Source organism: Phyllobates terribilis, unplaced genomic scaffold (genome assembly GCF_046119375.1).
Source record: "Phyllobates terribilis strain yellow unplaced genomic scaffold, ASM4611937v1 Scaffold_3__8_contigs__length_932513732, whole genome shotgun sequence".
Taxonomy (NCBI): domain Eukaryota; kingdom Metazoa; phylum Chordata; class Amphibia; order Anura; family Dendrobatidae; genus Phyllobates; species Phyllobates terribilis.
The window spans coordinates 7,292,056-7,314,821 of record NW_027362763.1 but is presented as its reverse complement, the minus strand read 5'-3'; the positions used below and the strand labels follow the sequence as shown (position 1 = coordinate 7,314,821).

Sequence of the window (22,766 nt, the reverse complement as noted above, 5' to 3'; positions counted from 1 at the left end):
GTGGAGTTGGGTGGTGACACTAATGTCTTCTCCTCAGAATGGAGAACGCTGTGTGTGTAGATAGTGAGCCGGTGACTCCACATCTGGTATATGCAGCTGTAGTCGTGGCCGAGTGGTTAAGGCGATGGACTAGAAATCCATTGGGGTCTCCCCGCGCAGGTTCAAATCCTGCCGACTACGTGTAAGATCTTGTTTTTGAAAAAAGAAAATACTAATTTAATCTAAAAATGGGAGGCCGTTGTATACAGGAGGCTGTCGTAGGTGGACGGACTACTCCTGTCATTTCTGTATGACTGACGGATCAGTTGTAGAAATCATTTTCCGTGTGAATATCCGATCATAGAAGTAATCCACCTCGCTAGTGCCACCTATAGGAAATAGGCTTAAAAAAGGCTCAAAGTATGTAATGACTGATGTACAGCCGAAAAACACAATCATGAATCGAGGCCAAAGAGCTAAAAACATCATCTTCCGAAAAAGTCAAAAATGAGGAGGAAGAGAGGGAGGAAACTTCTGTCCGGATAATCCGCTGTAAGCGAAGAACCATAATGACCCTAATAGAAGCCCTACTTCAGAAGAGCGGACGGCGAGGAGGGATTGTTAAGGAAAATTAATAATGTGGCTAATGTGACCCCACCAGTAATGTGGCTGCTTAATTCTGGAGATAATTATACCCTACTAACAATAAGTAATAAAATGTCCTTCGAACCAGAATCGAACCTGTGACCTAAGGATGTCTGTGCCCCACTACAGTCCTCCGCTCTTCCAGCTGAGCTATCGAAGGCTTGTGTACTGCAGCTCTCCTGCCGTCATCACCTCACTGCGTCTCCAGGTGTATGGCTCACATAATACTGGACATTTCTATAATATATTATACATGTACATTAATTACTGGTCAATAAGATTCTGACTGTGACAATAAGAAAGTAACAACCAAAAAAAGAAAAAGACATCTTTGGGCCGCCTGTGTGAAAACCAGGAATCCTAACCGCTAGACCATATGGGAGAGACACCTTAATGAATCATTGGCGTTTGAATGATGGAAAGGTTCTAAGCAGCAAGTCCAGAGGTGATAGGGGAGAAAGAAAAGATTGGAGAATCTCCATCAAAAAAAGTACCTGAGCTGTATGTGAGCTGTATGGGAAATATCCTGTGAGCTTTCATGTACTTCCCCCAGGCAGAGTGATGGAAGCCAGAAAAAAACACCATCCTCCATTCCAAGTGTTGGTGGTATAGTGGTGAGCATAGCTGCCTTCCAAGCAGTTGACCCGGGTTCGATTCCCAGCAAACGCAGAACATTTTTTTTCTAGCATTAACTATAATAAATTGTCCAAAAATAGAGCTCGAAAGAAAACCCTGAGTCTCTTCTGTCAACCAAATGTCAACTTTACTTCCACATCATTTTCTAATCCGCTTTTTATTTTGTAATGATGTCAGAAGGCTTAAAATTTGTTATTATTTCAATGAAATGTACAAAATTTACAAAACCTGTTTTTTTTTTGTGACAACTTGAGTCTTGAAGTAATTTTGAGGGTTCTGTATGGCAATTTGTGCCCAAACAAGATCCCGTTTACAAAGGTTTACAAGGAGTATACCTCTTGACAAAGGCTCGTTTGCCGAAACGTGCGTCGGGGCTGGCGCACAGGTGGCAGTGACTGAAGGGTGGCTCTGTTATTAACAGGTTTATTATATCTCAAAGATGTGCATGATGTATAAGTATGTATTAATTATGTACTGTAAGGCAGCACTAGTCATCATCCTGGGGGATACTCGCTGCGCCGGGTCTATTAATGCACACCAGCCACGTTTTCCGGTATTTCACCATCCAGCAGTTTATTACACTTCATAAACTGCTGATCACACAGTCCATCTTAGTGGCTCACTGGCATAAACATACAATGTCCAGGATCCTCAAGTGGCAGACAGGCCCACTTGGCTCCAGTCACAGCCTTCAGCAAGGTAATAGCATAAATGTCCACAATAAGCAGTGTTTTTACCTTTGCCGGGTTATAGCTGCTTCAGTCCGCCACCCCTGTGGCTCTAAGGCTTACCAAACGTGGTCTCCAGCCCTTATCCCATCCAAGGCCACTGGCATCTCTCACACACACAGATCCAGGCTCTGCCTTCCAGGACGCTTATCTTCCAAGTCTCTGGCACTCCAAGGCTTGCTGGCATCGCTTACACACACACAAGGATCCAGGCTTCACCTTCCAGGAGTCCACCAGGCTTCACCAGGCCTTACCAGGCCTCTCACTCTCACGGTGTCCCACACAGGAACAGGCCTCATGCCTTTCACACCTGTCTCAAATCTACCAGGGTTTATATAACCATCCAGTGCACACACACAGGACCATTACAGTAATGCCACTGCATTACATATCCCCCCCTTTGTTCAAACTTGTGGGGTTGAACACATAATATACACAAACAGTTTATAACCCACAGAGATCATGTACTTGACAATTGCGCTGCTCAGCCCCTGGAACATTAGTCAACGACATCAGCCCATTCCTCAGGGACCTATTATCTGCCATTGTCACTGATTTCGTCAAGTCACATTTCCGGGTCGTAAACTTGTCAGACCTCCCCGGCTCCAAGCGGTCAGTCGTAACCTTGTCAGACCTTCCCCGCTCCCAGCGGTCAGTCGAAACCCTGTCAGGCCTCCCCCGCTCCCAGCGGTCCATACAGCAGTGTGACTCACATGCTCTGGTATTTAAGGTTCGGTTCGACTCCGTACTATCCCGCACTCTATTGGGTCATTTGTATGGGCCACCCAAACCTGAGTCACTGGAGGTCTCACTACCTCTAAACCCACACCCACTACTCTCAGGACATCTTGAAAGGTCCCTAACTTCAGCTGTAGCTGTTCTGCTATTTAGGGGGCCCTTTCTCTGTCTGATCTCACAATTTCTAGACGGCTGCCATCTTCTGCTGCTCAGACGATGCTGTCTATCCACTCGCAGTCTAGCGAGATTCAGCTGTTCTACCTCTTGCAGGTAGGTCACTCGGTACTCCATCAGCATACGTATATATGCAAGATTTTCCTCCTTTCCTACAGCGGAGAATGACACCATGCCGTCTTCATCTGGTATCCAGTCCTGACGATCACGTGGACTGCTTACTTTCATCACGCCAGATTTTTTTACCATCATTTGCATTTCTCCCAAGGAGCTTTCTCACCAGAACATAAGGCACCCGGATGACCTCTTCCCGCAGACTGTGAGCTTTTCTCATCAGCTCCAGTTGTCTAGCGGCTTGTTCCGTCTTCAACCGGAGAAACCGCTTCGTGCGAATAAATCGACAGTGCATGTCACTTAGGGTCGCCACCCTCTTCACTGTGACTTCGGTCGTGGACAGGACCACCAGCTGTTTAGCTTCTGAGGTCGAGTATACCTTACAGGCTCCCACGGCCTTCTTAAACGCTGCATGCACGGACTCGCTGGTGCATTCTTCCCTCAAATCCTCGGGTACATCTACGAGACACTTGTACTGAGACGTTTTGGTCTCACCAGTGGTCTCCAAATGATCATCTGTTAACACTCTCCTAGCTCTCCTCAGGTCCACCTTCTCATGGTCTAAGGGAGTGAGTGTAACTTGTTTGCCTTTTTCCTTCTCCAAGGAGGCCACGTTCACTGAGTGATACTTTGTCAGGCGACTTTTGAGCCCGGAAACTTCTTCCTCTAGCTCCGCCACTCATCTCTCAGCGGCCCGTCTCTGAAGCTCTTCCTGCTTCAACTGTTCCTTTAACAGTAGAGTTCTATCAGACCTCTCTGTCTCCAATGCGCCCACTCGGCTCTCAACAGCCAGTCTCTCAAGCTTCTCTTGCTTCCAATGGGTTTGTAGCGACTCCTTGAGCTACTTGATCTCGGCTCCTACATCCACCGAATCATCCGAACTCCCATCACTCGAGGAGGTATCTGCTTCATACCTCCCATCACCAGCGGCCAACTCCTGGCCCTGGTCTGTGGCTTCTCCGATGGACTCCTCCATCTTTTCCGGCTTAGCTTCCATCTTGCTGAGCCTTTCCTTAAGGCACATCTCTGCCCTCTGGAGATTATCACAGAACGTCTGCAGCTCCTTCAACTGAGCTTCCAGACCTAAGGTCTTTCTGCGGGGATCACCATTTTCACCACGGGTGTCTTGCAGAGTGGTCTCAACCACTTGGCGCTCTTGCTCTGCATCTGCCTTACCCTTCTCTAGTTTTTCTTTAACCTTGAGGAGATCTTCAAAATCTCTCTTAATCTGTTGCAGTTCCTCACTGAACTTTCCATGCCTCTTTTCTGCCTCATGGTCGTGACCAGACACTTCAACTTTTATTGCCTCTTTCAGGGTGGATAGCTCCCGGTCTCGCTGGTACAGAGTCCTCCAGCCGCTCCTTCTCCTGCATTAGAGGTTTTACTTGGTCCTGGAATTGCTGCAGCTCCCTCATGAGTTCATCATACTCCTTTTTGGATTTACACAGCTCCTGGTTGAACTGTTCGCGCAGTCGTTCTAGTTCCTGATCACGTCCAGAAACTCCATCCTGCCGCGTCTCCTTCTCAAGCTTCAACTGCAAAACCTCTCCCTTGATTTTGTGGCGGTCCTCTTTAATTTCGTACAACATTTCCTTCCACTGGTTAATTTCCTCGTTGCTTCCCTTCAGGTCTCGCTGTAAATTCCTCATTACCTGGTATAATTTCTGCTGTTCAGACTCCAGGCTCAGCTGGTCTGAGGACACGATCTCCAGGTTTTCCCATAGTTGCTGCACGTCACTCTGACACTGCTGCCTGATAGGCTCCAGCTCTTGGTCAGGACTGGCCGCCTCCTCTTCCAGGGCTGTCCGATCCTTCTGACTCGGTACCGTACCGGAGGTTGCTACTGGCAACATCACCTTCTCTTCTGCCTCGGAAGGAGGATCCACACTTGAAACAACGGCACACAGCATTACATTTTCTTTATTTTCACTTTCAGTCAAGACTACAGGAGCAACATTTTTGTGGCCCTTGCGCCGTCGACGAGAGGGGGACATTCTCACCTCGTCTATCCCCTCCTGACTGACCTCTCCTTCTACTTCCGTAGTGTGACCGTCAGCTGCGGGGTCTGTGTCACTCCCCATGGTGTTGTGGACTAACAGGTCACCTCCCACTTTGACATCACCCCCTTCTACTGGAGCTACCCCGTTATCAACGGTCACATTGTCATTTTTTTGAGGTACCAACCCACAACCAGTAACAATTTTCAGTTTTCTACACTCTACGCTCTTGTGAAAATCCGCCCCTTTTTAGACTCCGCCCCCTTTTAAACAACCACAGCGGCAGGGGAATTTTTACAAAAAAAATCAGCAATAGTCTTAGGACTCAGTGCACAATATCTCTTACCACCTCCCCGGGCACTCTGGGACAACACTGGCACCCCCTGAAGGTTCAAAGAATGGTCCACTGCCGCCATTCTATATGGTGCCCACAGCTCCTGCAGTTCCTGCACCATGTCCTGTAGAAGTTTCTCAAATACCTCATGTGAGTCCTGTCGCTGTTTCTCAAATGCCTGTTGCTGTTTCTCAAATGCCTGCTGCTGCGACTCCACCAGGCATTTCAATCTCTCAACAGCTTCAGACTCATTTGCTGCTCCTTTCACAGCCATCTTTATCAGCTCCTACATTTCTTCAGGACACTCCATCATGCCGAAGAGCGATTGCACACGGTCATTTAACCCCTTTTCCATTCCGTCTGGAGATACTGCACCATTCATGGCCATCGCTGTACACACTAGACACTTTATACCGCTCTCCCCGAAAAAAATTTCGTGGCCCGCCGAGCCACAGCAAACCAGGCTTGAGTGCGACGACAATCTTCGCAACCCCACCGAGTTGCAGCCAGATGCTTTAATCTTCGTGACCCCACCGAGTCACAGCAAGATACTTGTATCCATACTCGTCGACCTGCGCCATTGCCCCTAGCAACCGGGCTGCAGTAGGCCCTAGCAACCGGTCTGCAGTTGCCCCTAGCAACCGGGCTGCAGTTGCCCGCATTCTCGAACCACATGTAAGGCAGCGCTAGTCATCATCCTGGGGGATACTCGCTGCGCCGGGTCAATTAATGCACACCAGCCACGTTTTCCGGTATTTCACCATCCAGCAGTTTATTACACTTCATAAACTGCTGATCACACAGTCCATCTTAGTGGCTCACCGGCATAAACATAGAATGTCCAGGAGCCTCAAGTGGCAGACAGGCCCACTTGGCTCCAGTCACAGCCTTCAGCAAGGTAATAGCATAAATGTCCACAATAAGCAGTGTTTTTACCTTTGCTGGGTTACAGCTGCTTCAGTCCGCCACCCCTGTGGCTCTAAGGCTTACCAAACGTGGTCTCCAGCCCTTATCCCATCCAAGGCCACAGGCATCTCTCATACACACAGATCCAGGCTCTGCCTTCCAGGACGCTTATCTTCCAAGCCTCTGGCACTCCAAGGCTTAATGGCATCGCTTACACACACACAAGGATCCAGGCTTCACCTTCCAGGAGTCCACCAGGCTTCACCAGGCCATCACTCTCACGGTGTCCCACACAGGAACAGGCCTCATGCCTTTCACATCTGTCTCAAATCTACCAGGGTTTATATAACCATCCAGTGCACACACACAGGACCATTACAGTAATGCCACTGCATTACAGTACCTACCATTGTTATGACACCTGGTGGTGTCACATTTTACCATACTATACAATCAGTTACCCTCAGGAGTCCTAATGATTTTTCACAGGACTATGGACATTTTGCTTCCACTATGTGCGCCATTCTAATACACTTTGTGGTTCCTATGTATGTTTATCCTCTAAATTACGTAATTGTAATTGCATAATAAAATTCATATATTTTGATAAAATACTTTTGTTGGATCATCATTTTTTTGAGCCTGGTGGCTCCTCCTGATTACACATCCAGGAATTGTATGAACCCTTCAGCTGCTTCATAGGAAAACAAAAGGAAAAAATGACATTTTATTTTTTTTCACTAAAATTTTACTTTAGCATCAAATCTTTCATTTTCACAGAGATAACAGGAAACACTGGACCCCACAATGTATTGAGCAATCTCCTGAGAACAGCAGGACCCCACATTGGGTCAGAAGCTACTGTTTGGCCAGACGGCAGGACGGGAAGGAGCGCTATTAGACTTTTGAAGCACAATTTTGACTGTAATAAATTGTGGACGTCATTTTGCATTTGCAGAGCCCCTAAGGGCCAAAACAGCAGAAAACCCCCACAAGTGACTTCATTTTGAAACTTGACCCCTGAAAAATTCATCTATGGATGTGGGGAGCAACATGAACCCACAGGTGATTCACCAAAGTTTTTTCGGCAAAAATCTTGCCTATCCCCATAATTGTATCACATGAACCTACAATTCTCATTATATCCTCAACAATGTTAATGAGATACTGGGAGTTATTGTTACCAGCAATCATCAGACTGCAGACCATGAAAGAATCACAGTATTGATGAGACGTAGTCAGTATCACAAAAGCAAATATTTGCATCCAGGTGCCTTATAGGTGACATCTTCCCTGATTGGACTTGTTCCCATCGCTTTCGTCTCCATGTAGCACAGATGTCATGATGAGACTCCGCACCCAGAGCTCATCTCTGCAGACTTGCCTCTTCTCCATCTTCAGCAGCACATCCCGACATGGTGCCCTTAACAATAAAAGTATCATTATACTGCCATATAAATAAAGATGTCTCCTATGCTGTGCCCCTGAATAAATAATTGCCCCTCACAGTGCTTCCTGCACAAAACATCTCCACAACAATGCCTCCATAATAGTCCCCCACACTGCCCCTTTATAAAATGTCCCTCACACTGCCCCTCACCATAATGTCCTCAGCATACTGCCCCTTTATATAATGTCCCTCACACTGCCGCTCTCCATAACGTCCCCCCACACTGCCCCTCACCATAATGCCCCCCCCCTCAATAACACTCTATATATTGTCCCCATATTGCTCCTCTCCATAATGTCCCCCTTTACACTGGCTCACTCCATAATGTCTCCCTTTCACACTGACCATCACCATCATTTATACCACCAGGTATAAATGAATAGCTGGCAACATTGAGAACCATAGACATTATGGAAAGGAGTTTGCTCCTCAATGAGCAGGTGCTCGCGGGGATAGATGTGGGGGAGGATGGTAGCACGGAGCTGCAGGACAGTGAGGCAGCTAGCTGGGTGACAGAAGTCAGAGTGTCAGGGAGGCTCGTCCTGTGATGGCACCCCAACAAGTTTACTAAGTTGGCAGATGATGGGTGTCAGTACAATGGTAGCATTATTGCTGCAAGATGTGTCCTCGAAAATCAGGTGGCGTGTCTACTCCAGTATAGAATAGAACACATAAAGAAGTATATAAGTGCTGGGGACCATCGTATATTAGCATTTATGTTTATTAATGGCTTAGCGTGCGAGAGGTAGTGAGATTGGTTCCTTCAAAGCTTCTTTCGCTGATTTATTTTTTAATCAAATTGTTATAATCTTTTTACTCCTGATCTCATAGTTACCCCAGCTACTCCTTATTACAGTACGAGGCGACTATCACTGGAGAACTACAAGGTCTCAGTGTTCAGAGGTCTACAACAGCCGAGTAATGGCCCCGAGTGGTGACTGCTCCGACATTGTGAGTCTGAAAGGGGGAAGACCTGGGTGTAAGTACTTTCAGAACAAGGGATCCGGAACTGCCGGGGCTGTGCCTCTGGTTGCAGGGGGAAGACAGACTGTGAGCACAGGAGTCAGGTGACTGGGGAACTGGGGGCGTCTCCAGGAAGTGGGAGAAAAAGGAGTTTTGCGTGGAAAAGCAGGGAGTTGACAGTTGGGGTCAAGCCCGACTAGAGGGAGAAGAGATGCAGGGTCTGTGGAGCCGAGCAAGTGAGGTGCAGTGTTATGGACTAGGGGCTCTGTGGCACCCCAGGGGTCTGGTTTCCCACAGTAATGTAATGTTATGTCTGAGAGCAGGTGGGAGGTCCTTTGGTCAGGGATCCTGTGCATGCCACACCTCCTGCCCAGTCTTGGGAGGGGAAGACCTTCCCCTATATAAACCCGGGGCTGAAGCAGGGTTAGTCAGTCAAGGAGAGTAGAGACAAGAAACAGTCACAGGAAGAAACAGCAGAAGCTCAGTGGGAGCAATACTACTACAAGTCAGGGGCTGGCAGCTGCAGAGCTCGCCCTGACTGAGAAGCTTTCTTACCGGACCCGGCGTCCGAGGCTGTGGGGACTAACTCTTACCCAGCAGCAGAAGCCGACCGGCAGGGGATTTCAGGTCCTCAGGCCCAGAAACCCGAAGGCACGGTCACACGCGTGGGACCAGCGCCGCCATCGTGGAGCGGAAGCCATTAGAAGGCCCCGAGTCACCGGCCATACGGGTGAGCACCACACGGTACACTCAGGGACGTGGGCTACTTATATCCGCTTCTAGCAAGGTAGCCAGAAGAGTACAGTCAGTTTGGGAGGCCTACAACTCCACCTGGCCAGGGGAGATCCCATCTGCTCAAGGACTGACCAGGCCCCGTTCGCTAGCAAGTACTCCGGGAGGGTCTATCGTTGTTACCAGTAAAGACCCTGAATTACACCGCACCGTCTCTGAGTGGTTCCTGCTACCCTCATCTTCCACGTCGGCTGCCCTGAGGCCATACCCCTCCCGTTGGGGGTTATACTATCACGCTGCACAATTCTACACCGGCCTCAGCGGTCTGCCCTGCAGCAGCAGCTCCATAGCTGCAAATCAACGGGTGGCGTAGTCGACACTCAAATAATATCTATCAAGACTGCCACACACTGAGTTGACTCCCTGGGCACGGACCGGGTCCCCGCCACTCGGAGACTACAACCCTCATCTGATCCGGTTCCGGGTAAGCCCCCGTGCGCAAGACGCTGCGCGACACAGCAGGCCCAGGGGCGAGTCAACTTTGGCGTAGTCGGCAGGATTTCGTGCCCGCAACCACCGGGTACTGTGTGCCTGAAAAAGAGACTTTTAAAACTTACCATCCGTGAAGTTTTCCCGCCATCGGTGAAGATTCCCGCCATCCGGCGCCATCTTCAGCCTTCTTCCCGCCATCCGTGGAGTTTTCCCGCCGTTGGACGCCATCTTGAGGACGCCGCGCGGGAAGAAGAGGGGCGTGGACTCCGAAAGCGCGCGAGAACTGAAGCCCCGCCTCACGTCCGGACGTTGCGTAAGGTCCTGGAAGGAGCCCAGCAGACGCCGACGTCACCGGAGCGCGACGGAAGGTCCTCAACCCTGACGATCTACTGCGGAGCCGCGGCCTACGGAACAGGATCATCGCAAGGTAGGCCACGGTCCACTAGGGGGGAGGAAGATGTCGGATGCAGAGGAGAGCTTCATTGCCTCAACCCCCGCCAGCGCCACCGCTGCTGCAGTTATGCCCTTCACCATGCCCTATATCCCGGGAGCAGCTTGGCTACCCCAGTACTGAGGGGAGTCACATACCCTGCATGACTTTAGAGAAAAGCTGGATAGCCTCTTCCAGGTGTACCCCCTCACAGAAGAGCAAAAAGTGAGCATCCTGGTGGCCCAACTAACCGGGGCAGCCAAAAGGGAAGTAAAATCCTGGCCACCTGGGAGGAAGACTGTCGCAGGGATACTAACCCGGCTGAAGGATACCTTTGATACCCGCACCTCAGCCGAGATTAAGCTTAGATTCTACGGGTGCAAGCAGCGAGCGCATGAGAGTATAAGGGACTATGCACTAAACCTACAAGAGGCCCTGAGGGCCATTAAGCAGACCGACCCTGATGGAGTGGGAAACGAGGACAGGCTGTTGACCGAACAATTTATAGAGGGACTATATTGTAATGCCCACCGAACCCAGTTGCGGGCGATGGCCTTACAGGATCCCCATCTGGGCTTTGCACAGTTCAAGGACAGAGCCATCCAGGTGCTCCGAGAACCGGAAGCGGGTGGCGTTGTGACCCACAGGCGCCCAGCTAGCACTTACCACCAGGAGGCGGCGCCCTTGTCGGCAGGGCCTGTGGGAGCTGATGCGCAGGCTTTGGACAATGACCCGGCTCCAGACCTACACCATCAGGTCCAAGAGCTAGCTAAGAGCGTTGCTGCGCTAACCCGAACTGTGCAGTCTTTACAGGTTTCCACCCCAGGGAAGATCCAGCTGGCATCCGGACCGGAGGACATCCCGTGGCGTCGACCAAGGAGGACCCCACCGGCCAGAGGAAGACCCAGTGACCGATACAGCGAAGACGGACGACCCATCTGCCGCCGCTGCAATCAACCCGGACATATGGCAAGGTACTGTTCTTTAAACGGGCACAACCTGGGGTAGAGGGCCAACCCCCAGGAAAAAGATCACCAGGCCCATCGAACTGGCGCGACAGATATGTGGGAGGACGTCCAGTCTTGCCTGTGGTACTGGATGGCATTCCCATGAGTGCCCTACTGGACACCGGGTCACAGGTCACCACCATCCCGTACGTGCTCTTTAAGCAGTACTGGAATGACTCGGATATTACCTGCTACCCTGACGACGACTTGAGTATCATCGCCAGCAATGGCCAGCCCGTGCCACAGATCGGATTTAAAGAGGTGACCATCAAAATCGGTAGAGTCGAACTGGCAGCACAGGGACTGATCATTGTAGATATTGACAAACATGAGAGTCACCCAAAAATAACTCTAGGAACTAATGTAATTGAAAATTGTCTTGCAGAGGTGATTTTCCTTTTACAGCAGGTTGCCAAGAACGCCAGCTCCGGCGAGCAGCGGGTGCTCCAGAAAGAGATCCGGGCACTGATGCGACGGCAACAGGTGGAACTCTCCGGCGGTGTGGTTGGTAGCGTAAGAATGTGTGACCCTTTTCCTATTGCCATGCCCCCAAAAAGTGAAATGATGATTTGGTGCCGGGCAGCTATTGGTCTGAGAGGTAGAGATTACCAGGCAATGGTAGAACCAGTTTACTCAGACAGTAGGCCCACCATCTTGACAGCACGGGGGGTGGTTAATGTACGCCATGGGAGGGTGCCCGTTAGCATAATCAATATCGGGAAGAGGGAAGTGTACCTACCCCGGTATGCCACGCTAGCCAAATTATATACCATTAACCAAAATGCTATACAATCTGTGGAACCCTTGCCTCCATCTCACCCGGAGGAAGGTAACGGCTCTAAGAAAACAAAGGAGGACTGGTGTCAGCAACTACATTTGGGTACTTACTCCACTCCCTCACATCAGAAACAGGGAGTCTATCGGGTGGTTCAAGAGTACGAGAGAGTGTTTAGTAAACACCCGTTAGACTTCGGGCGAGTCAAGGGGGTAGAACACCACATCCCCACGGGAGACCATCCTCCCATAAAAGAGAGGTATCGACCCGTACCCCCTGCACACTACCAACACGCCAAGGGGATGCTTAGAGACATGAAGGAGGCTGGGGTGATCAGGGATAGCTGTAGCCCCTGGGCAGCTCCACTAGTCTTAGTCAGAAAAAAAAACAACACCATGAGGATGTGTGTAGATTACCGGAATATCAACCGTATCACACACAAGGATGCGTACCCCTTACCAAGGATAGAGGAGTCATTGGCTGCTTTAAGATCTGCTAACTTCTTCTCTACCTTGGATCTCACTAGCGGGTACTGGCAGGTTCCTGTAGCAGAGGCGGACCGGTAGAAGACCACATTCACCACCCCGATGGGACTTAGCGAGTTCACCTGCATGCCGTTCGGACTCTGCAACGCACCAGGAACCTTCCAACGACTAATGGAGTGTTGTCTGGGCCACAGAAACTTCGAGACGGTCCTGTTGTACCTGGACGATGTCATCGTATATTCCAAGACGTATGAGGACCACCTGAAACACCTGGCGGAAGTGTTCGAAGCTCTGGCGAGTTACGGCCTAAAGGTGAAACCCTCCAAGTGTCACCTCCTGAAACCAAAGGTGCAGTACCTGGGACACGTGGTGAGCGCTGACGGAGTGGCTCCCGACCCTGATAAGATCACCGCAATTAAGGAATGGCCAAGCCCCTCCAGCGTAAAAGAAGTGCGGCAGTTCCTCGGGTTGGTAGGCTACTACCGAAGGTTTATTCCCGGTTTCACCAAAAAGGCAGCACCTATGCAGGACCTCCTGATAGGCCAGTCCCGGAAGGCCAAGAACCAGAAGCCGCCCTTCAAATGGGAGGAGCTGGAAGAAGAGTCCTTCCGCCAGCTGAAGATGGCCCTCACGGGGGACGAAATCCTGGCGTACCCGGATTATAGCCAGCCCTTTATCCTCTACACCGACGCCAGTAACATCGGGCTAGGAGCCGTACTGTCCCAGATCCAGCAGGGGAAGGAACGAGTAATCGCCTACGCCAGCCGAAAGCTGCGACCCACCGAAAGGAATCCCGAGAATTACAGCTCATTTAAGCTAGAGTTCCTGGCCGTAGTATGGGCAGTCACCGAGCGCTTTAAGCATTACCTCGCTTCTTCCTGGTTCACCGTGTACACGGATAACAACCCGTTGACACACCTGGACACGGCAAGACTCGGTGCCCTGGAGCAAAGGTGGATGGCCCGTCTGTCCAACTACGAGTTCACAATCAAATACCGGGCCGGACGCTCCAATACCAACGCGGACGCCCTGTCCAGGATGCCCAACCTGCCGGACGAAGGAGAAGATCCGGAGGGACTGGAAGAAGTTGAACTCCCTGCGTTCCACCGTCATGGGACTATCCAGTACTCCCACCGGGTAAGGAGTAAGCAGGCTGCTACGTTGAACCCCTTACCTCACTACAACTGGGCGGAAACGCAAGACAGCGACCCTGCCGTCCGACTGGTGAAGGAGATGCTGACTCGCCCGGAGGCTTGCCTTGAACCAGACGCTCCGGAGGAAGCCAAACAACTATGGGCAGAGAGGAGTCGACTGTTCCTTTACAAGGGGAAGTTGTGCCGCAGAATGGTTAACTCCCGGACGCATGAACTACTCTGGCAAGTAGTGGTGCCACGAAGAGACGCAGCCATGGTGATGGAGGCATACCACGACGGAGCTGGACACTTCGGGTGGAAGAAGCTGGAGTTCCTGCTGCGCGAGCGATTCCACTGGGTAGGCATGAGGGGAACCATTGAGAAGTGGTGCAGAGACTGTGGCCCGTGCAACCTAAGAAGGAAGGATCGTGCCAGCCAGAAGACTCCCCTGCAGTCCATCGTCACCCGGCAGCCGTTGGAACTGGTAGCCTTGGATCATGTAAAACTGACCCCAAGCAGAAGTGGCTACGTCTACGCACTAACCATCGTGGATCACTACTCCCGGTTCTTGGTTGTCGTCCCCGTCAAGGACTTAACAGCTCGAACAGCAGCGAGAGCCTTCCAGCAGCATTTCTGCCGTCCACACGGGTACCCGGACCAAGTGTTGACAGACCAGGGACCTGCCTTTGAAGCGGAGGTCTTCCAAGAATTCTGCACTCTGTATGGCTGCCGGAAGATAAGGACGACACCCTATCATCCGCAAACTAATGGACTTTGTGAGAAAATGAACCAGGTGGTAATGGATCTTCTGAAAACGTTGCCCCTGGAAGAACGCAGTCTGTGGCCTGAGAAGCTGCCCGATCTGGTGGACCTATACAACCACATCCCGGTAGGTTCCACCAACTGTACCCCGGCTTACCTAATGAGGGCAAGACCTGGTAAGTTACCTGTTGACCTGGAAATGGGAGTCCTGACACCTGAGGACACTTCACCAGAAGCAGACTGGGACACAGAGAGGCAGCAGCAGTACCGGAGAGTACAGGAGAGCGTGGAGCGAAGTCTCTGTCAGGCTAGGGAAAGACAAGAGAAAACTTACAACCAGTATGCTCCCGCTGTTCCCCTGGTACCCGGAGAGCAGGTCTTGAAGAGGAAGAGACGGCTCCACAAGTTGGACGACCAGTGGGAGAAGGACCCGTACACCGTACTGCCCTCAAGCCACGAGAACCCGAAGGTTTGTACCATCAGTAAAGACGGAGGGGAAACTACAGCCATTGTATCTCGGGACCACCTGAAGAAGTGTCCCGAACAACTGAGGAACCCTGAAGAGGAACAAGAAGACCATCGACCCGTAGAGGAAAGGGAAGATATGGTTAGTACTGTGCTCGGGGACTTCCCTCGGTCTTGGACTCAAGTCAATGGTGCAGTTGTGGTACCCGTACTCACCTTCCTCCAACCAGCATCCCAAGCACCTACGGAGCAACAGGTAGAGCTGGAAGAACAGCCGGTCCAGGAGGCAGAAGACCCCACACCCGCAGACCAGGAGGATCAACCCTCTGCTTGCAGTGAGCCTGCCATATCCCTAGTGAGCCAAAGAGCCGGTAGACAGCTGCCCAGTTTACCCTTGACAGCTCCTACACCCTGTAGTTCAGGGCTAGACAGTCAGCTCCGTAGGTCCACTAGGGCCACTAGAGGCCAGTTACCCGCACGTTGGAGGATTTGAAGTGTATAAATTGTTTTATTTATGTTTACCTGTGTATTGTTGCTTGTGTATAATTTTGTGTTTCTAGTTATTTGTAGGAGTCCTTGGTGGATTTACCGGGAATCCTTTGTACATAGTTGGAGCGTAACCCAGGACGGACTAAAGACTGTTAAGGACTCGGGGCAGGACAAACCCCTACCTGGTTACGTCTCCCTGTTTTGGTGAAATGGACACCTTGCTTTTCTTCAAAGACTACACCCGGTTACGGACATGCCGTGACCACCTTTATGTGTTTCTTCTTATTCTACTATTATTGTTGTTATATCTTGTTATGTTTTTCTAAAATATGTTTAGTCCCGGAGTACTAAATTTCACTAGGGGGGAATGTGGCACCCCAGGGGTCTGGTTTCCCACAGTAATGTAATGTTATGTCTGAGAGCAGGTGGGAGGTCCTTTGGTCAGGGATCCTGTGCATGCCACACCTCCTGCCCAGTCTTGGGAGGGGAAGACCTTCCCCTATATAAACCCGGGGCTGAAGCAGGGTTAGTCAGTCAAGGAGAGTAGAGACAAGAAACAGTCACAGGAAGAAACAGCAGAAGCTCAGTGGGAGCAATACTACTACAAGTCAGGGGCTGGCAGCTGCAGAGCTCGCCCTGACTGAGAAGCTTTCTTACCGGACCCGGCGTCCGAGGCTGTGGGGACTAACTCTTACCCAGCAGCAGAAGCCGACCGGCAGGGGATTTCAGGTCCTCAGGCCCAGAAACCCGAAGGCACGGTCACACGCATGGGACCAGCGCCGCCATCGTGGAGCGGAAGCCATTAGAAGGCCCCGAGTCACCGGCCATACGGGTGAGCACCACACGGTACACTCAGGGACGTGGGCTACTTATATCCGCTTCTAGCAAGGTAGCCAGAAGAGTACAGTCAGTTTGGGAGGCCTACAACTCCGCCTGGCCAGGGGAGATCCCATCTGCTCAAGGACTGACCAGGCCCCGTTCGCTAGCAAGTACTCCGGGAGGGTCTATCGTTGTTACCAGTAAAGACCCTGAATTACACCGCACCGTCTCTGAGTGGTTTCTGCTACCCTCATCTTCCACGTCGGCTGCCCTGAGGCCATACCCCTCCCGTTGGGGGTTATACTATCACGCTGCACAATTCTACACCGGCCTCAGCGGTCTGCCCTGCGGCGGCAGCTCCATAGCTGCAAATCAACGGGTGGCGTTGTCGACACTCAAATAATATCTATCAAGACTGCCACACACTGAGTTGACTCCCTGGGCATGGACCGGGTCCCCGCCACTCGGAGACTACAACCCTCATCTGATCCGGTTCCGGGTAAGCCCCCGTGCGCGAGACGCTGCGCGACACAGCAGGCCCAGGGGCGAGTCAGCTCAGCAGGTCAAACCGGAAACCGCCCGCTGCCGCCAGAAGACAGAACAATGTTTAGGTGGGGAAGCCAGAAGAAAACAACACTGGCATCAGCCGGAAACTGCCTTGTGGGGAACAAGAGTCAGCTAAGTGAAAAACTGCTGATTACAACCATGTCGACTCTGCTACATCTAGCGAAACTGTAGATTTTCGGTTATAGACTGTTACCAGCTACTCCCCTTGTTGTCCCCATAATTGCCCTGTTACTCCCTGCATGGAGATTGACCCTGTTACAATAAATCCCCCTTGTTTAATAACCCTGTACTGGCTGCTCTGTGTTTCTGTGTCACTGCATCTAAAGTACCTGTATTAGAATCATAGAATCATAGAATCATAGAATGGTAGAGTTGGAAGGGACCTCCTGGGTCATCTGGTCCAACCCCCTGCTCAAAGCAGGATTCACTAGATCATCTCAGACAGATGTCTGTCCATCCTCTGTTTGAAGACGTCCATTGAAGGGGAACTCACCACCTCTCGTGGCAGCCTGTTCCACTCATTAATCACCCTAACTGTCAAAAAGTTTTTTCTAATATCTAATCTGTGTCTCCTCCCATTTAGTTTCATTACTCTTGGCGTAGTCGGCAGGATAGTATCCAAACGTCCTGTGCCCACCGGACTAGTGGGGAGGACCCCTGAGGCCTGTGAGACGGCGCCCGCATGGCGCATTGCAGTGGCGACAACGCTGTGGTCCAAGATGGCGCCGAACACTGACAAGAAGATGGCGGTCAGTGGCGCGAAATCCTCGGGAGGCAGAGAAAGCGCGCAAAGAAGTGGCCCGCCCTCCGATAGCAAGTGTGTGCTGAGGGGACGACCTGAGAGAAGGAGGCAGTCCCCAGAATTTTATCTGCAGGCCGGCAGATGGAGGGAAAAGAGGAAGAACGCCCGCCCCAAGCAGCACGATGGGGGTAGGAGGATCCTCGTGTGGAGAAGTGCAGGTGGCCTGTCGCCATTTGCAAGTTGGAGAGTGAATATGAGTGGAAGACCGATGTTGCCGAGCCCTCCTGATACTTCCAGTGAGGCCCGTTGACAGTTGAAGAGAATTTTTCTTTGCTGAAAAAGGGTTTTACCCCGCAAGTTGAGGGCGTTGAAGCCGGTCAAACTGGACCGAAGTGAAGCTGCGATGGCAGTTGTTGTTTTCTCCCTTATACCAGTTGGAGCCTCGACATCGGAGGCCTGTTATGGACTTGGACTTTGATGACCTCAGCAATTGCCGCTGGGGTCCGGATTGGTGTAGCCTTGCAGGAGCAGGCACACGTGTGTGTAACCCCTTTAAATGCTTTAGTATCGTTGGAGAAGGAATCGTGTCCCTGTAGACACAGGGAATGTAATGGACTTTGCCTGGATGCAGTTGGGCATGCAAAGGACACTTTGCAGCAATTTTTGCATTTCTTAAAGGGACATTTTTGTCCCTTAAAGGGGAAGAGATTTTTCGTGGGGTCTTTCTTTTGTTTTGTTGCCTCGTCAAGTGAGGCTGGATTTTGCATGTTTTGGACTTCTATGCTTCACAGCAGTGGACTCGTTGCGACTCCGCCGGAGCAGAATGTATGTGTGTGGGTTACCCCTTTAAGATGCGCACATTGGGACTGTGCTTATGCTGTGTTTCTTTACAGGGTCCCTGCATGTCTGAGGACGGCCATGTTTAAGAAGGGGGGGAGTGTAAGGGGGATGGACACCACCACCCTTTTAAGAAGGACTTTTCCCTGTTATTATTCCCACGTGCAGCAGTAGTTGTCCCCGTGTGAGTGTAATGTCTAATGTAATGTTGATGCTTTTATGTGTTCTCCCTGTATTGTACAGTGCAGTAGTTGCCTAGTTACAGCAGCATGGCAGAGCTGGCCAGGGGGAGGAGCGCAGCAGGGAGGAGCAGAGGCAGTGAGCTTAGAGACAGGAGACAGGAAGTCAAGGAGCAGTGTCCAGGCGGCCATGCCCAGGACAAGGTGTCAAAGAAGAGCTCCAGAGAAAGGGAGCTTGTGTGAAGACGGGGGTGTCCCCGCAAAGAAGGAGTCGAGGCAGTGTGGGCCGTAAGCCCATGAGAGAGGACCTGCTCATGACAGGTCGGGATCGAGGATAGGTCGAAGCAGTGGGGCCGTAAGCCCATGAGTAAGGACCAGTGATGGTGTAAATGCACTCAGAGAAGAGGCCAGTACACGAGACATCAAGGGTCCATGTGAGTACCAGAGAGTCCGGCAGCCAGAGACCTGAGCCAGGGTTAGAAGTTGCACGGATGCAAGGACAGAGACTAGGCACTAAGCAGAGTCCGGCAGCCATAGACCCAGGCCAGGGTTAGAAGGTGCGCGGGAGAGAGAGTGCCAAAAGCCCTCAGCAGGAGCTGAGGACCGAACAGAGGCTGTGGAAAAGGGATGTACATGTATATATCTATATCCGAGTAGAACAGCGAGAGAGGACAGGGACTGTGGAAAAGGGATAGGAGCCTTATCCGAGTAGCACAGCTTCCCTAGGGCAAGCGACAACCAGGACAGAGGGTGTGCTGAAGGTGAGCGTCTGCCTGCTGTGATAAACTGAGTCGGAAGGTAGAGAAACGGCTTATTGTCCCTGCATAAGACCTGGGCCTGAGAATATCTGCTGTACCTGCCTGTACACTGCAATCTGTCAGTAAAGTTGGTTTTATTTAAAAGCACTGACTCTATCTATTTATTCATGTGCGAGGTGCCGAGGTGCTTGCTGAAGGTTGCTCAGTAGACTCGCCCACGGCTACCACCCCGTGCCACCTCGTTCAACGTCCATTACACATATAATATCACAAAAGAAAGCAACAAACACAAAGAAACAATGGCAGATCCCCAGGAGGACACTAGTCCCAGATGTCACCAGAGGCAGTGTAGGTGGATGCTGGGGGTGATGGTGCAGGCGCAGCATAAATCACACAGAGTCAGTGATGCAATACAGGGTCTTTTACTCACAGTTGTTATCCGAGTCACTTCTGCCGGCAATGACTGCCTGAGCCTTGCTGCGTCCACCAAGTGAGGAGTTCGGTCAACCCCCAGGCAATTCAGGAGTATGGCACAGGACCCCCTTCTGTCCTTTCCCTGGCTCATGCCCCACCAGTGACCAAACTTCTGTCCAGCTGCTGCGGATCTATGCGGGCAAACGTGGGACCCGTTTCCCGCTATCCTACCTGGTGCCTTCCTAGCAGGTTTGGCGGGGGGTCGCACCAATAGATGATCACAACCTCCGGTCTTTGGCTGAGGGATAATTTACCTCCACCAACTTGGGATCCGGTACCCTTCTTCTGCCTGACCCTTCACCCGATATCTCGTGGGTTCTTAGGGTCCCTTCTGCCTTCTTGTTTCTGAGCCTTTCTACTTCTCTGTCTCTTCTCCTTCTTTCCTGTTCCTTCTTCTCCCCCTTCCCTCGGCCTCTTCTCCTTCCTTCCTTCTCCTTCCTTCCTCCTCTCTGGCCCCGGCCTTTTCTCTAGGCCTGCCTTCTGAGCAGAGCTCCTACAGAGCCTCTGCTCCCTGTCACTTCTCCACTGAACTTCTCCCAGAACTAAGATGGTGCCCACCTTTTATACCTCCTCCTCTGTATGTGAGCTCAGGTGACCAGCACCCAATGAGCCCCTACCTACGCTCAGAACCCACCCCCTATCTGCTCCTACATCACTGGGTTTTCCTCCCCCCTCCCCACTCCAGCCAGGGACATAGTCAGATGTGCCTGCATAAATATATAAATGGGAGCACCATAGAGCTGTCCCCCGGAAATGGGGTGTGTGTGCTGTATGCAGCTAAATGAGCCCTGGTCCATACTCCATCCTTACCCGGGAGTGGAATATCACACCTCTGGTCTGAGGTGCAATACCCCTGTAGCGGCCGAACCCTCGGGGCGCTACATATGATCTCAGCCAGGTATGTTTAACTCTAAAACGCTGCAGCATTTCAAAGAAAAACATATTGTAATGGCCCCCGGGGTCCGAGACGCGCTGTAGGAGATTGTCTTCAAACTGTTTTCCCATAGACCTTCATATATAAAATAAAATTCAAGGAACAAAAAACACATCAAGCCCATAAAAGAAGATCACATAAAAGTTGTGATGGAGTTTTATAAGGTCGCAGACAATACGACAGTGATGAAATGTATTCAATACCGTTATATTGTTTTCTAGTTAATAACAATATTTATTCACATAATACAACTATAGAATTTCTCAGGGAACAATTGAAACTTAATTTCCCTTTCCAGGAATCGAACCCAAGACCATCTATATGAAAACCCGACATCATCCAGTGTTATAAAACCCAAGAGAGGAGCCACCAATACCTAAACGTAGAAACCTCCCAGGACATCGTCTGAGCGATCATAAGTCACTGGAATAAGAATGAGAATGTCTGAATGTAGAGGAAATTCCCAGGATTCTGTGGTGTCGTCCTCCGAACCAGGAGCTCAATAGTCACCATCAGCCGCTAATGAACAATGTGCACTGAGCGGAAATGTTGGTTACTTGCTGTTCAGGCAGAACTGCTGAGCACAGACGTCTCTGTGGTGCAATCGGTTAGCGCGTTCGGCTGTTAACCGAAAGGTTGGTGGTTCGAGCCCACCCAGGGACGTCGGTGTCTTTTGCTTGGACAGCTACCCAAATTGCTTTATGTTGTCAATTAATAATTTTACAAAATTCACGGATTCTATATAATTTGCATTTTTGGAATACAAGTAACGTGAACCCAGCAAAACAGCCCCTATAAGGCACAGATCTGTAATTAGTGTCCATCAGAAGAACTTCTCATGTAGTCAGCAGGATACAAACCTGCACGTGGAGACCTTAACAGAGTTCTAGTCCTTTGTCTCCATAAAACGACCAAGTGACGCGGCTTCACTTGTCTCCTGATAAATCATTCACAGAAAGTCACTTTTCTTTTTCGGCTTGCGCCATTCATTGGTATCTTATGCGCCAGTTTCTTCAGTGTCGCAGGCGGTTCTTACATTTTGTTGCAAAATCATTTATCATTTTTCTCTTCTCTCTTTTAGGAGTCTTTTTAGAGCGAAAAGTGACATGTTCGGCTAAAATCTCCCCAAACTTGCAGAAAAACTATAGACGTCCATGAATTCACTCCATGGGGAGACTGGAGAACATCTTCTAACAAAAATGTGTTGACTTTTTAAAAAGTGACAATTGGATGAGTCGAAAACATCTGGAACAGGGGTGGGGAACCTCAGGCCCGTGGGACATTTACAGCCCTCGATGGCCTTTTATCTGCCCCCGGGTAGATATCCGGGGACCCCAGTACTTGGGGCTGGCAGCTGTATTTTGACGGTTAATGTCTCCTCGCTCGGTGAGCACGTGTACGCAGTCTTCACTACCGAACGCTGAGGCGCGTGCAATGAAATATTATGTCCTGACACCAGCGCCGCGTCAGGACGGACTTAGTTAGCGGGTAATTTATACGCCCCCCCGAAGGATGGTACAATGATCCACATGGCCCCTGGAAGAGAAAAGATTCCCCACCCCTGATGTAGAAACTCCAAACCTCGCCTACAATGGGTACCAGAAGAAAAAACAGGTGAACACAGAGGAAATAGACTTAAAAAAGGCTCAAAGTAAGTAATGACTGAGGTACAGCCGAAAAACACAATCATGAATCGAGGCCAAAGAGCTAAAAACATCATCTTCAGAAAAAGGCAAAAATGAGGAGGAAGAGAGAAGCCTGACAAAGAAGGTGGATGAACTGGAAGCAGAAATATCTACAGGTAACTATGACATAGTGGGAATAACCGAGACATGGTTAGATGAAAGCTATGACTGGGCAGGTAACTTACAGGGTTGCAGTCTGTTTAGAAGGGATCGAATAAGTCGGAAAGGGGGTGGAGTCTGTCTATATGTAAAGACGTGTCTAAAGCCTACAATACGGGAGGATGTATGGGAGGGAAATGAGGAGGTCGAGTCCTTATGGGTGGAGATACATGGGGCA

General features: G+C 50.6%; 3 non-coding genes across 3 annotated transcripts; 2 read left to right on the top strand and 1 right to left on the bottom strand.

The window, feature by feature from the left end:
• Nucleotides 1-98: 98 nt before the first annotated feature.
• TRNAS-AGA (transfer RNA serine (anticodon AGA)) lies at nt 99-180 on the top strand. Its single transcript has one exon. It is a non-coding gene; the product is annotated as a tRNA-Ser (tRNA).
• Nucleotides 181-699: 519 nt separating this feature from the next.
• On the bottom strand, nt 700-784 carry TRNAY-GUA (transfer RNA tyrosine (anticodon GUA)). Its single transcript is given in 2 exon segments — nt 700-735; nt 748-784. It is a non-coding gene; the product is annotated as a tRNA-Tyr (tRNA).
• Nucleotides 785-21,333: 20,549 nt separating this feature from the next.
• TRNAN-GUU (transfer RNA asparagine (anticodon GUU)) lies at nt 21,334-21,407 on the top strand. The gene has a single exon. It is a non-coding gene; the product is annotated as a tRNA-Asn (tRNA).
• The last annotated feature ends 1,359 nt before the right edge of the window (nt 21,408-22,766 follow it).